A 13178-nucleotide genomic window follows, 5' to 3' on the forward strand; every position below is an offset into this window, starting at 1 on the left:
CTCAGCTTGAAATAGTTCAGTCACACTTTTGTATATATGACACAGACATAAATTACTTGTCTATAATATCGTTAATCTCTGTTAGACATCGGTCTAACGTATACCACTACCACAATAACAGAATTACGATATTACATACAGAAACAAATTACAATGTTTTAATAAATATGTATTCGCCCCCCCCCCTATCCCTTTCCCTTAAATAGAAATTCAGTAGAAGAATTCGGTTTTGGTGAAATGTTGCTTCAGCAAATGCTACCAGATTGTCCGAATTACCAACTAGCAACTCATTAGTTCTCACGCGAAGCACGTGCTCTCTTACGTTACAGGCTAAACGATATTCTCACTGGAGGCTGCATTCACGCGCGACTGACGTAATACATCGTTCATTCACAAGAACCTGACGTAAGACCCATGATCTCTACAATCAATGAATTGTGTGGGTGTAAAAAGCAGTACTTAATTCAAAGTTACAACAATGTTTTACTGAATTTTTACTGCGAACCAGAAGTAGAAAATTTCATAGATTTACGTTTTTCCACCAGAACAAATTCATTCTTAAGTACAAAATAGATTTAACGTATCCCTGATAATACATTAAATTGATAACGAGTGAGGTAAAGAATATAACCTTAAATAACACTTGTGGCCACGTCGTTTCACGTGATATCTGATTTCCTTTCTCACACTTCTGTTTTCAACAATTACGCATTTGGGATTTAATACATTGTAATATAGCATTTCATCTTTGTGGATTTAATACATTGTAATATAGCGTTTCATCTTTGTGGATTTAATACATTGTAATATAGCGTTTCATCTTTGTACTTTAATAAGGGTTTTTCTTATATACACATACTCCTCCTATAATACAACAAAAATATTGTTGTGAACAACAATATTAACAATATTCTGTACTTTTGAATGTTTCACATTCGGGTTGTGAACAACAATATTAACAATATTCTGTACTTTTGAATGTTTCACATTCGGGTTGTGAACAACAATATTAACAATATTCTGTACCTTTGAATGTTTCACCTTCAGGTTGTGAACAACAATATTAACAACATTCTGTAAATTTTAATTTTTCACCTTCAGGTTGTGAACAACAATATTAACAATATTCTGTACCTTTGAATGTTTCACCTTCAGGTTGTGAACAACAATATTAACAATATTCTGTAAATTTTAATGTTTCATCTTCAGGTTGTAAACAACAATATTAACAACATGAATTTTAATGTTTCACCTTCAGGTTGTAAACAACATTCTGTAAATTTTAATGTTTCACCTTCAGGTTGTGAACAACAATATTAACAATATTCTGTATCTTTGAAAGTTTCACCTTCAGGTTGTGAACAACAATATTAACAATATTCTGTACCCTTGAAAGTTTCACCTTCAAGTTGTGAACAACAATATTAACAATATTCTGTACCTTTGAAAGTTTCACCTTCAGGTTGTGAACAACAATATTAACAATATTCTGTACCCTTGAAAGTTTCACATTCAGGTTGTGAACAACAATATTAACACTATTCTGTACCTTTGAATGTTTCACCTTCAGGTTGTGAACAACAATATTAACAATATTCTGTACCTTTGAATGTTTCACATTCGGGTTGTGAACAACAATATTAACAATATTCTGTACCTTTGAATGTTTCACCTTCAGGTTGTGAACAACAATATTAACAAGATTCTGTACCTTTGAATCTTTCACCTTCAGGTTGTGAACAACAATATTAACAACATTCTGTAAATTTTAATGTTTCACATTCAGGTTGTAAACAACAATATTAACAACATTAATTTTAATGTTTCACCTTCAGGTTGTGAACAACAATATTAACAATATTCTGTACTTTTGAATGTTTCACCTTCAGGTTGTGAACAACAATATTACAATATTATGCACCTTTGAATCTTTCACCTTCAGATTGTGAACAACAATATTAACAACATTCTGTAAATTTTAATTTTTCACCTTCAGGTTGTGAACAACAATATTAACAATATTCTGTACCTTTGAAAGTTTTACCTTCAGGTTGTAAACAACAATATTACAATATTATGCACCTTTGAATCTTTCACCTTCAGGTTGTAAACAACAATATTAACAACATTCTGTAAATTTTAATGTTTCACCTTCAGGTTGTGAACAACAATATTAACAATATTCTGTACCTTTGAACGTTTCACATTCGGGTTGTGAACAACAATATTACAATATTATGCACCTTTGAATCTTTCACCTTCAAGTTGTGAACAACAATATTAACAACATTCTGTAAATTTTAATGTTTCATCTTCAGGTTGTAAACAACAATATTAACAACATTAATTTTAATGTTTCACCTTCAGGTTGTAAACAACAATATAACAAAATTCTGTAAATTTTAATGTTTCACCTTCAGGTTGTGAACAACAATATTAACAATATTCTGTACCTTTGAATGTTTCACCTTCAGGTTGTGAACAACAATATTAACAATATTCTGTACCTTTGAAAGTTTCACCTTCAGGTTGTGAACAACAATATTAACAATATTCCGTACCTTTGAATGTTTCACCTTCAAGTACTGAACAAGAACATTAACAACATTCTGTACCTTTGGACGTTTCACATTCGGGTTGTGAACAACAATATTAACAATATTCTGTACCTTTGAATGTTTCACCTTCAGGTTGTGAACAACAATATTAACAATATTCTGTAAATTTTAATGTTTCATCTTCAGGTTGTAAACAACAATATTAACAACATTAATTTTAATGTTTCACCTTCAGGTTGTAAACAACATTCTGTAAATTTTAATGTTTCACCTTCAGGTTGTGAACAACAATATTAACAATATTCTGTACCTTTGAAAGTTTCACCTTCAGGTTGTGAACAACAATATTAACAATATTCTGTACCCTTGAAAGTTTCACCTTCAGGTTGTGAACAACAATATTAACACTATTCTGTACCTTTGAATGTTTCACCTTCAGGTTGTGAACAACAATATTAACAATATTCTGTACCTTTGAATGTTTCACATTCGGGTTGTGAACAACAATATTAACAATATTCTGTACCTTTGAATGTTTCACCTTCAGGTTGTGAACAACAATATTAACAAGATTCTGTACCTTTGAATCTTTCACATTCAGGTTGTGAACAACAATATTAACAACATTCTGTAAATTTTAATGTTTCACATTCAGGTTGTAAACAACAATATTAACAACATTAATTTTAATGTTTCACCTTCAGGTTGTGAACAACAATATTAACAATATTCTGTACTTTTGAATGTTTCACCTTCAGGTTGTGAACAACAATATTACAATATTATGCACCTTTGAATCTTTCACCTTCAGATTGTGAACAACAATATTAACAACATTCTGTAAATTTTAATTTTTCACCTTCAGGTTGTGAACAACAATATTAACAATATTCTGTACCCTTGAAAGTTTCACCTTCAGGTTGTGAACAACAATATTAACACTATTCTGTACCTTTGAATGTTTCACCTTCAGGTTGTGAACAACAATATTAACAATATTCTGTACCTTTGAATGTTTCACATTCGGGTTGTGAACAACAATATTAACAATATTCTGTACCTTTGAATGTTTCACCTTCAGGTTGTGAACAACAATATTAACAAGATTCTGTACCTTTGAATCTTTCACCTTCAGGTTGTGAACAACAATATTAACAACATTCTGTAAATTTTAATGTTTCACATTCAGGTTGTAAACAACAATATTAACAACATTAATTTTAATGTTTCACCTTCAGGTTGTGAACAACAATATTAACAATATTCTGTACTTTTGAATGTTTCACCTTCAGGTTGTGAACAACAATATTACAATATTATGCACCTTTGAATCTTTCACCTTCAGATTGTGAACAACAATATTAACAACATTCTGTAAATTTTAATTTTTCACCTTCAGGTTGTGAACAAGAATATTAACAATATTCTGTACCTTTGAAAGTTTTACCTTCAGGTTGTAAACAACAATATTACAATATTATGCACCTTTGAATCTTTCACCTTCAGGTTGTAAACAACAATATTAACAACATTCTGTAAATTTTAATGTTTCACCTTCAGGTTGTGAACAACAATATTAACAATATTCTGTACCTTTGAACGTTTCACATTCGGGTTGTGAACAACAATATTACAATATTATGCACCTTTGAATCTTTCACCTTCAAGTTGTGAACAACAATATTAACAACATTCTGTAAATTTTAATGTTTCATCTTCAGGTTGTAAACAACAATATTAACAACATTCTGTAAATTTTAATGTTTCACCTTCAGGTTGTAAACAACAATATAACAACATTCTGTAAATTTTAATGTTTCACCTTCAGGTTGTGAACAACAATATTAACAATATTCTGTACCTTTGAATGTTTCACCTTCAGGTTGTGAACAACAATATTAACAACATTCTGTACCTTTGAATGTTTCACCTTCAGGTTGTGAACAACAATATTAACAATATTCTGTAAATTTTAATGTTTCATCTTCAGGTTGTAAACAACAATATTAACAACATTAATTTTAATGTTTCACCTTCAGGTTGTAAACAACATTCTGTAAATTTTAATGTTTCACCTTCAGGTTGTGAACAACAATATTAACAATATTCTGTACCTTTGAAAGTTTCACCTTCAGGTTGTGAACAACAATATTAACAATATTCTGTACCTTTGAATGTTTCACCTTCAGGTTGTGAACAACAATATTAACAACATTCTGTAAATTTTAATGTTTCACCTTCAGGTTGTGAACAACAATATTAACAATATTCTGTACCTTTGAATGTTTCACATTCGGGTTGTGAACAACAATATTAACAATATTCCGTACCTTTGAATGTTTCACCTTCAAGTACTGAACAAGAACATTAACAACATTCTGTAAATTTTAATGTTTCATCTTCAGGTTGTGAACAACAATATTAACAATATTCTGTACCTTTGAATGTTTCACCTTCAGGTTGTGAACAAGAATATTAACAATATTCTGTACCTTTGAATGTTTTACCTTCAGGTTGTGAACAACAATATTAACAACATTCTGTAAATTTTAATGTTTCACCTTCAGGTTGTGAACAACAATATTAACAACATTCTGTAAATTTTAATGTTTCACCTTCAGGTTGTGAACAACAATATTAACAATATTCTGTACCTTTGGACGTTTCACATTCGGGTTGTGAACAACAATATTAACAATATTCTGTACCTTTGAATGTTTCACCTTCAGGTTGTGAACAACAATATTAACAATATTCTGTAAATTTTAATGTTTCATCTTCAGGTTGTAAACAACAATATTAACAACATTAATTTTAATGTTTCACCTTCAGGTTGTAAACAACATTCTGTAAATTTTAATGTTTCACCTTCAGGTTGTGAACAACAATATTAACAATATTCTGTACCTTTGAAAGTTTCACCTTCAGGTTGTGAACAACAATATTAACAATATTCTGTACCCTTGAAAGTTTCACCTTCAGGTTGTGAACAACAATATTAACAATATTTTGTACCTTTGAATGTTTCACCTTCAGGTTGTGAACAACAATATTAACAATATTCTGTACCTTTGAATGTTTTACCTTCAGGTTGTAAACAACAATATTAACAACATTCTGTAAATTTTAATGTTTCACCTTCAGGTTGTGAACAACAATATTAACAATATTCTGTACCTTTGAACGTTTCACATTCGGGTTGTGAACAACAATATTAACAATATTCTGTACCTTTGAATGTTTCACCTTCAGGTTGTGAACAACAATATTAACAATATTCTGTACCTTTGAATGTTTCACCTTCAGGTTGTGAACAACAATATTAACAAGATTCCGTAAATTCTAATGTCTCGCCTTCAGACTGTGGAGGACAATAACTGTATAATTTGCATTTTAATGCTTTATCTCAATCTATTAAAACGTTTAAAGTGTATAAATTGAAATTTCTTTCATTCATGTTTTAACATAAACGTTTCAGCATATTATAAAGTTTAAATGCCTATTTTATTGTTTTCCCAAAGTGACAATAATGTTGTAAGGAATTCGAAGGATTTGGAAAGAGACTATAAATAAACCAATTTTGGTTTATTGTTGTACCTGTATTAATAAATGTAATCAAACATCTTAGCACGCCCTCTACATTCTTACACTCAGTTACACAACCCCTTCAAACATATGGTCAGCTATCGGTCAGTTACCTCTTTCTTTCTTTGTGAACCTAACGATGACCCAAGAAGGTCGAAACGTTGTTTGCTCTTCTGCATAAAAAAATTTTCTCAACCCAAACCAACCGTTTTTACATATATATAGACTTTCGCTACGTTTTTTGTTTTTAATAATTTAGGCTGTTCACAAGATTGATCGAATGACATAATCCTGTACTTTAAATACTAGCAGGCCTGAATTTTGTATTTAGATCTCAATCAGGATGTGCAACAAATCGCGAGTGCTAACATAAATTCCATTAATGTATGAAAAGTCAGTAATAAGACGAAATGGAAATATATTAACACAAACTAATACTTAATCAACTTCAATCACATTTCGTGGTAAAATAAATTAATAGAAGTAGCTGCCACGTATTATTTACTTGTACAAGAACCAAACACTCTCTGATTTATGTTTAAACACTTTTACAGTTTCAAACGTTACAGGAGAGGTTGTTGTAACTGGTTCCTCTTGTTAGGAAGGTTTATTATTATTATGTAATCAAAATCAGGATAAAATGCAAAGGAAGACGTTTCATGTTTTGAGTTTCAAGGTCCATTATTTATCTTGTGTTCGTAGATAAAGTGATAAGTGTAAGAGGATCACACTAACGTTACAACATCAGTTACGTACAGCAGTTTCTGTCTCCTTCATCGAAATACGACTTCAGAGTTCTCAAAACTGGGAAGTCGCTTATGGAAGTCGCTTAATGTTTTTCTAGTTGTCTACTAGCAGAGGTGGACTGAGGCTGGTTAGGTTTATGAGCCGTTAAAACCCGATTTCTTAGCTTAATAATGCACAATTTTATTCCACTTAAAAATAAAACACTTACTGAAACGGAAGTCACCTATAATTGCTACGTTTTAGGCATTTTCTATTTTTACTGAAACTGTCGCCTCTATGTGTAGAATGTGGCTCAACCCTAGGTTAGAGCTACGAATTTCGATACTAGCATGTCGGACATGAATCTGTATGATACTATAAAATATTTCTGACAGCTTAGCTGTAAGCGCGTTGTAAGAAGAACAGTCAATTCCTTCAGTTCGAAATTAGAGACGACAGCAGATAGCATGAATAGTTCGTGTTTCTTTGAATATAATGGGTCATGTGTGCTCTGTCCACAGAGAGGAATCGAACCTCATACTTCAACGTTGGGTTTGTTTTTTCTTATAGCAAGGCCACTTCAGGCTATCTTTTGTGTCCATTTGGGAGAAACGAACCCCTGATTTTATTTTGGTTTTAGTTTTCTTTTCTTAATCAAATTATTTTTAATATAAAATTCAGTTCATATTTTAAAAATTGTTTTTTCCGCAAAATATTAGTTGTTTTTATCTATGGTGTTGTCAATTGTCGTTTACTCCCCACTGTAAGCCTATATTTATATTTACACTAGCAGAGAACCGCAAAACAACTGCGGTAAGTTTTTTATCTTTATTGCAAAAGTACTTCTTTAAATACAAGATTTCTAGAATAACGCAAAATAATCATAATCGCAGATACTGGTTTCATTAAGTCCACTTGCCTTAGGCCTAACATTAGTTAAGCCTATAATTAATAAGTAAGGCCTATATTCGATGAAGAGATAAATTAACACTTTAACTTATGAACGTCTTTTTCTTTTAGTTAGGACTAAACTTTACCATACACCATACTTAATACTATCAACAAATAAACTTACTATGTTATTATGCGATCTAACTTTAGACCTTTTTAAAACTTTGATAAGTTTTTATACTTTATTATACAAATGTCTGCTGAAGTATATTTACATTCGCCTTTTGTTTAGAATTTCACAATCGCATTTATATAGCAAGGTGCGTACGCATTTCCAAGATAAAACAATTAAGCGTTATTATAACAGATAAGATTTGAAATGAATAAGATTTTTAATGAAATATAACTATTCTAATAATCGAAAATTTAAATATAAGCGATTTTTTATAACATAATTCGTTAAAAATAATTTTCTCTTCATTCATTGTGGTATGTTTTCAAGTTGATCAGTGTGTCATAATGCAATGTGAGCTACGTAGTGGTATAAGATTTTGGGTTAGAAATAAAATGGATATATATATATTTACCTAGTTGTAAAACATTCTGCTCGGTCAATAATATTTTTCGTCTCGAGTCACTAGTGTTTCCAGTTGCCCGCTTTGTGGGTCTGTCCTTGGATTGGAGTTAAAATGTGACGGGCCCGGCATGGCCAAGTGCGTAAGGCGCGCGACTCGTAATCGGAGGGTCGCGGGTTCGCGCCCGCATCGCGCCAAACATGCTCGCCCTCCCAGCCGTGGGGGTATTATAGTGTGACGGTCAATCCCACTTTTCGTTAGTAAAAGAGTAGCCCAAGAGCTGGCGGTGGGTGGTGATGACTAGCTGCCTTCCCTCTGGTCTTACACTGCTAAATTAGGGACGGCTAGCACAGATAGCCCTCGAGTAGCTTTGTGCGAAATTCCCAAACAAACAAACAAAAAAGAGTTAAAATGTTTCGACTTTTAAATGTCAGACTAATAAATGGATACCCTAAAGTGTTGTTATTACTGCAAAGCCTAATTAAAATTAATTTTATCCATCTATAGAATAATACATTAGGACTTGGAATAAATTAATATATTTGGTCAATGAGATAATTATTTGTGCTGTTTGAGCAGCAAAATCAAAATATCATCAGAATATCAAAATGACTCTTATATCTTAGTCTTAAGGTTTTTCTAAATTGTTTTTAGAATTTAAAATGGACTCTTCGGGTTCTTCACACCAAAGGTGCTGAAGATTTATTGCTGTCCTTCGTAATCCCTCAGACATCGTTACCCTAGGACTAGGTGAAAATATTTATTTTTAGAATAAATCCACATTGAAAAATGCCCTGTGTCCATTAATCAGAATCGAACCCAGGATTTTAATGACGGAAGTTCGTAAACATCTCGCTGCCTCACCATGTAAGTGAAAAGTATTTCTAGAGTCTAAAGAATTGTGCATGAGTTTGTACCAAATTGAAATCGTCCTATTAGCTCAATTAATGTAGTGTTAAAATAATATTTTCAAACATTCAATATTTAATATCAAACTGGAGCTATAGCGCGCTCTTATGGTATTTCTTTAAAAACTTCGGCCACACAAAGAACAATTATCGAGAATCTGGACAAAATTATGCTTGGTCGATTTTGTCAGTTGACATCATATTGGCGCCATTTTAGCAAAAACCAAACAAACAAAAACACCCAAATCTTAAACTTGTGTAATGGTTCATTTAAGACGTTGTTGCTACCCTAAGATTAAGTTAAAATTATTCTTAGACATCTAAGGAATAATTAACGGAAGTTCTACAAGTTTTTATATATTCTAACCTAGCATGCACTGAACGATAGGCCTAACATTTTGTCAAGTGGCATCATATCAGCTCCATTTTAACAAAAATAAAAACCAAATCTTAAATTTGTGTGATGGTTTTTGTTTAAAATGTTGTCGCTGCCATGAAATTACGTTAAAATTGTTTATAGACATCTAAGGAATAATTAATGGAAGTTCTACAAGTTTCATGTTCTAACCTAGCATGCACTGAACGATAGGTCTAACACCATAAACAAATATTAATAAATAATATTCATATATTATTCTAACTCCTATATCTATATCACTTTTATTTATCGAAACACGAAACAAATATTTATAAAAATAAAGAAGCAGAATCTCTGACCAATAAATTCACGAATTCAGTAATCAATTCTAACTCGCGGTTTATTATAAGTGTGTGTGTTTTCTTACAGCAAAGTAACATCGGGCTATCTGCTGAGTCCACCGAGGGGAATCGAACTCCTGATTTTAACGTTGTAAATTCATAGACTTATCGCTGTACCAGTAGGGGGACGGTTTATATTGTTGAAATCATTTATTAAAGTTTTCCTCCAGACGTTTAGCCATATACCGAGTTACGCCAAAACTCTCCAATAAAAACAAAAAATCACCTGTCTAAAAGGATAGCAAAGAAAAGTAATGTCTAGCAGAATAGATCTTAAATTGTGAAAAGAGAGAGAGAGAGAGAGAAAACAAATAACAGTGAAATTTCACAAGTCACAAGCCAGCAAATGTTTTTATATTTTGTTACAAGTTACGCCTGAAGTTACATGTTTAATTTGTTTCGCGTAAAGCTACACAAGTCATGTTGTGCTAGCAGTTCTTAATTTCGAGCTGAAAGGCTAGAGGTAAAACAGCTAGACGACAACGCTTTGTTTATTCTAATCTAATATTTGGTTTTGACCATCACTTGTATAACACGTCCACTAACTTAAGTGTAGACTATAACTTTTTTTTCAGCAAAAAAAGTCTCAAACACTTTCTGTGAGACCCATAGTAACCGCTCTGCATGTCCTTCGTGGAAAATAACCAAAATCGTACAAAGTATACATTAACTGAGAAGCAAGGTAAGTTTTAAACCAAATAATTCTTAATTCCTTAGCACAATTTTGAAAGAAGTCGCTTTTCTTTAGAGGGAAAATCTTTAAACATATATACTGTTAAAGGAGTATAACATTTACATCTGAAAATGGTGGAATAAAAACACCGAAACGTATAGAATCATTTTAAGCCTAATTCCTGTTAAAATAAATTATTTATTCTGTAATTGTTTTGGCGTTGTACTCCTTTTAATGGAATATATGTACATATTGCACATGTACCATGGCCAAGTGTGTTAAGGCGTGCGACTCGTAATCTGAGGGTTGCGGGTTCGCATCCCCGTCGCATCAAACATGCTCGCTGTGAGGACGTTATAATAACTCCATCTACATACTTTATAATTTGATAACTTTATTTGTTATCAGGTTATTTTTGTTGTGGTTCTGTGTTTTCTCTGATACTTCTAGCAGTCATATTATTCGGATTAGAGTAATCATGTGACTATGGCTTTTGCACTTATATAGAAATAGCAACTGTTTTTCACGTTCTCGAAGATGACGTGAAACCACGTTGAAACATGTTGAGTGACTTTCACAACCCTTGATCAGCTTAAATAGAGATTTTAATCATGAATTATAAAAGGTTTTCGTTTGTGTATTTTTATGTTAACTTATTTTTTAAATAAGTTTTACCAGTGGTAGATTTTTAAATCAAATAATTTTTAATTATTTATAACATTTTTAAACGCAGTAATTTTTACAAATGGTTTTGTTAAATGAAATCACTTTTCACTAGCTGGGATATTTTAAAAATTGAATCACTATTTTAACTAGTGGGGAGCTTTTAAAATAAAATTGTTTTTTGGTGGGTGCTAAAACAACGATTTTGCAATTGGGGATATTTTAAACACAATACGTTGTAGTATTATACATAACTTCTTCGGATATTTAAAGCCGAAGAAAATATTAAATCATTCTTAACTAATAGAATATTTTAAGTTGAAGTCATTTATAATTAGTGAGCAGATTGGTAAATGGAAATCTTGTCAACAACTAACACGTTTTTAAATCGTATAATTTCAGTTTATCTAAAAAGTTTATAACATCAAAATACTAAATAGAAAAAAAAAATGTTAGCTGATGGGATATTTTAAAATGTAATTACTTTTAACTATTGAAAATATTCTCTATTACTTTATTTTTAAATAGCGACGCTTTGGTTGTTTGTTAAATTTCACGCAAAATCTACTCGCAAAAGCTACCTGCACTAGCTGTCCCTAATTTAGAAGTGATAGGCCAGAAGGTAGGTAGTTAGTCAATACATCCCACTTTCTACTCTTTTGATACTTTAATCGATTAAACAGACTGAATATTACAACCACAATTAGAAGGGCGAACATCATAGGTGATAGAATTCGAACTCATGGCTCGCAGATTGCAAGTGACGTGACCTCCAGGCCACGAATAACAAATTAACCTTTAAACAGAAACTTTTCCAGTTTGGTTGACAGAAAATGGTTAATCTATACCATTTTAAATGCTTCAGAGTGAGAAAGTTTGAAAAATAAAAGTCTTTTTTACGCTCCAGGTGGTAAAGTAGGACGAATAGAAGTGTAAAATACCTTCTGAACAATTCATTGTTTGTTTATGTGTAGAAAACACAATTGAACACACTCACACACACAAACAATTGCAACACTTTCAGATTAGCTTTTCTTTATCCCTAGATAAACGGATAAGTTTTCTCTCCCGTTTAACGGATTAGATTGTCCCCTGTTTAATGGATTAGCTTCTTTTTCTCCCACAATAGCGGATTAATTTATCTCATTCCCGAGTTTATCGGTTTCCCTTGTCTTCCCCCAGTTTAACGTTTACGAGAAACGTATGTAAATAATTGCTAAACTTACTTTAAACTGAAAAACAGAGCAAGTATTGACGTAGTCGCTCGCATCTCCAGGACTTACTGTTGTTGCCATAACGACAGAGTAAAAGTTCGACCTACATATTTTCCTAGTAATCATGGAACCCCAACGTTCAATGCGGTTTTCCAACTTCAGAAATTGAGTTTAGATGAACTTAGGTTATTTATTATACGCCGATGAATATGGTCACCGCTCGTGGAAATGTATCAGCTAGAACTTCTAACACTAGTTATAATGTGACACAAGTATTCGAGTAAAGGATGTTTAGATATGGGTGGAGACACCCTAACTGTTAGGGAACCATTTCGATATGGGTGTACACACACGCTAGCAGGAAGAAGGGTTTACAAGAGACTGGTCAACTCACCTGGATTTTCTGTTGTATAAACGAAACGTATGATTTTGTATAAGTGGAATGTTACAATGAGAGACTGGAGCAATAGAATACTGATATATTGAGTTATTGTACCAAAAATGTATGATATAAACTCGTTACACTATTGTGTATTGCAACAGTATTATACTGAAGTATTGTATCGGTAGTTCTATGATAAAGTAATGCAGTACTGACAGAAGGGGGATACTGGACCAGCAGTGAA

Source organism: Tachypleus tridentatus, chromosome 10 (assembly GCF_004210375.1).
Source record: "Tachypleus tridentatus isolate NWPU-2018 chromosome 10, ASM421037v1, whole genome shotgun sequence".
NCBI lineage: Eukaryota > Metazoa > Arthropoda > Merostomata > Xiphosura > Limulidae > Tachypleus > Tachypleus tridentatus.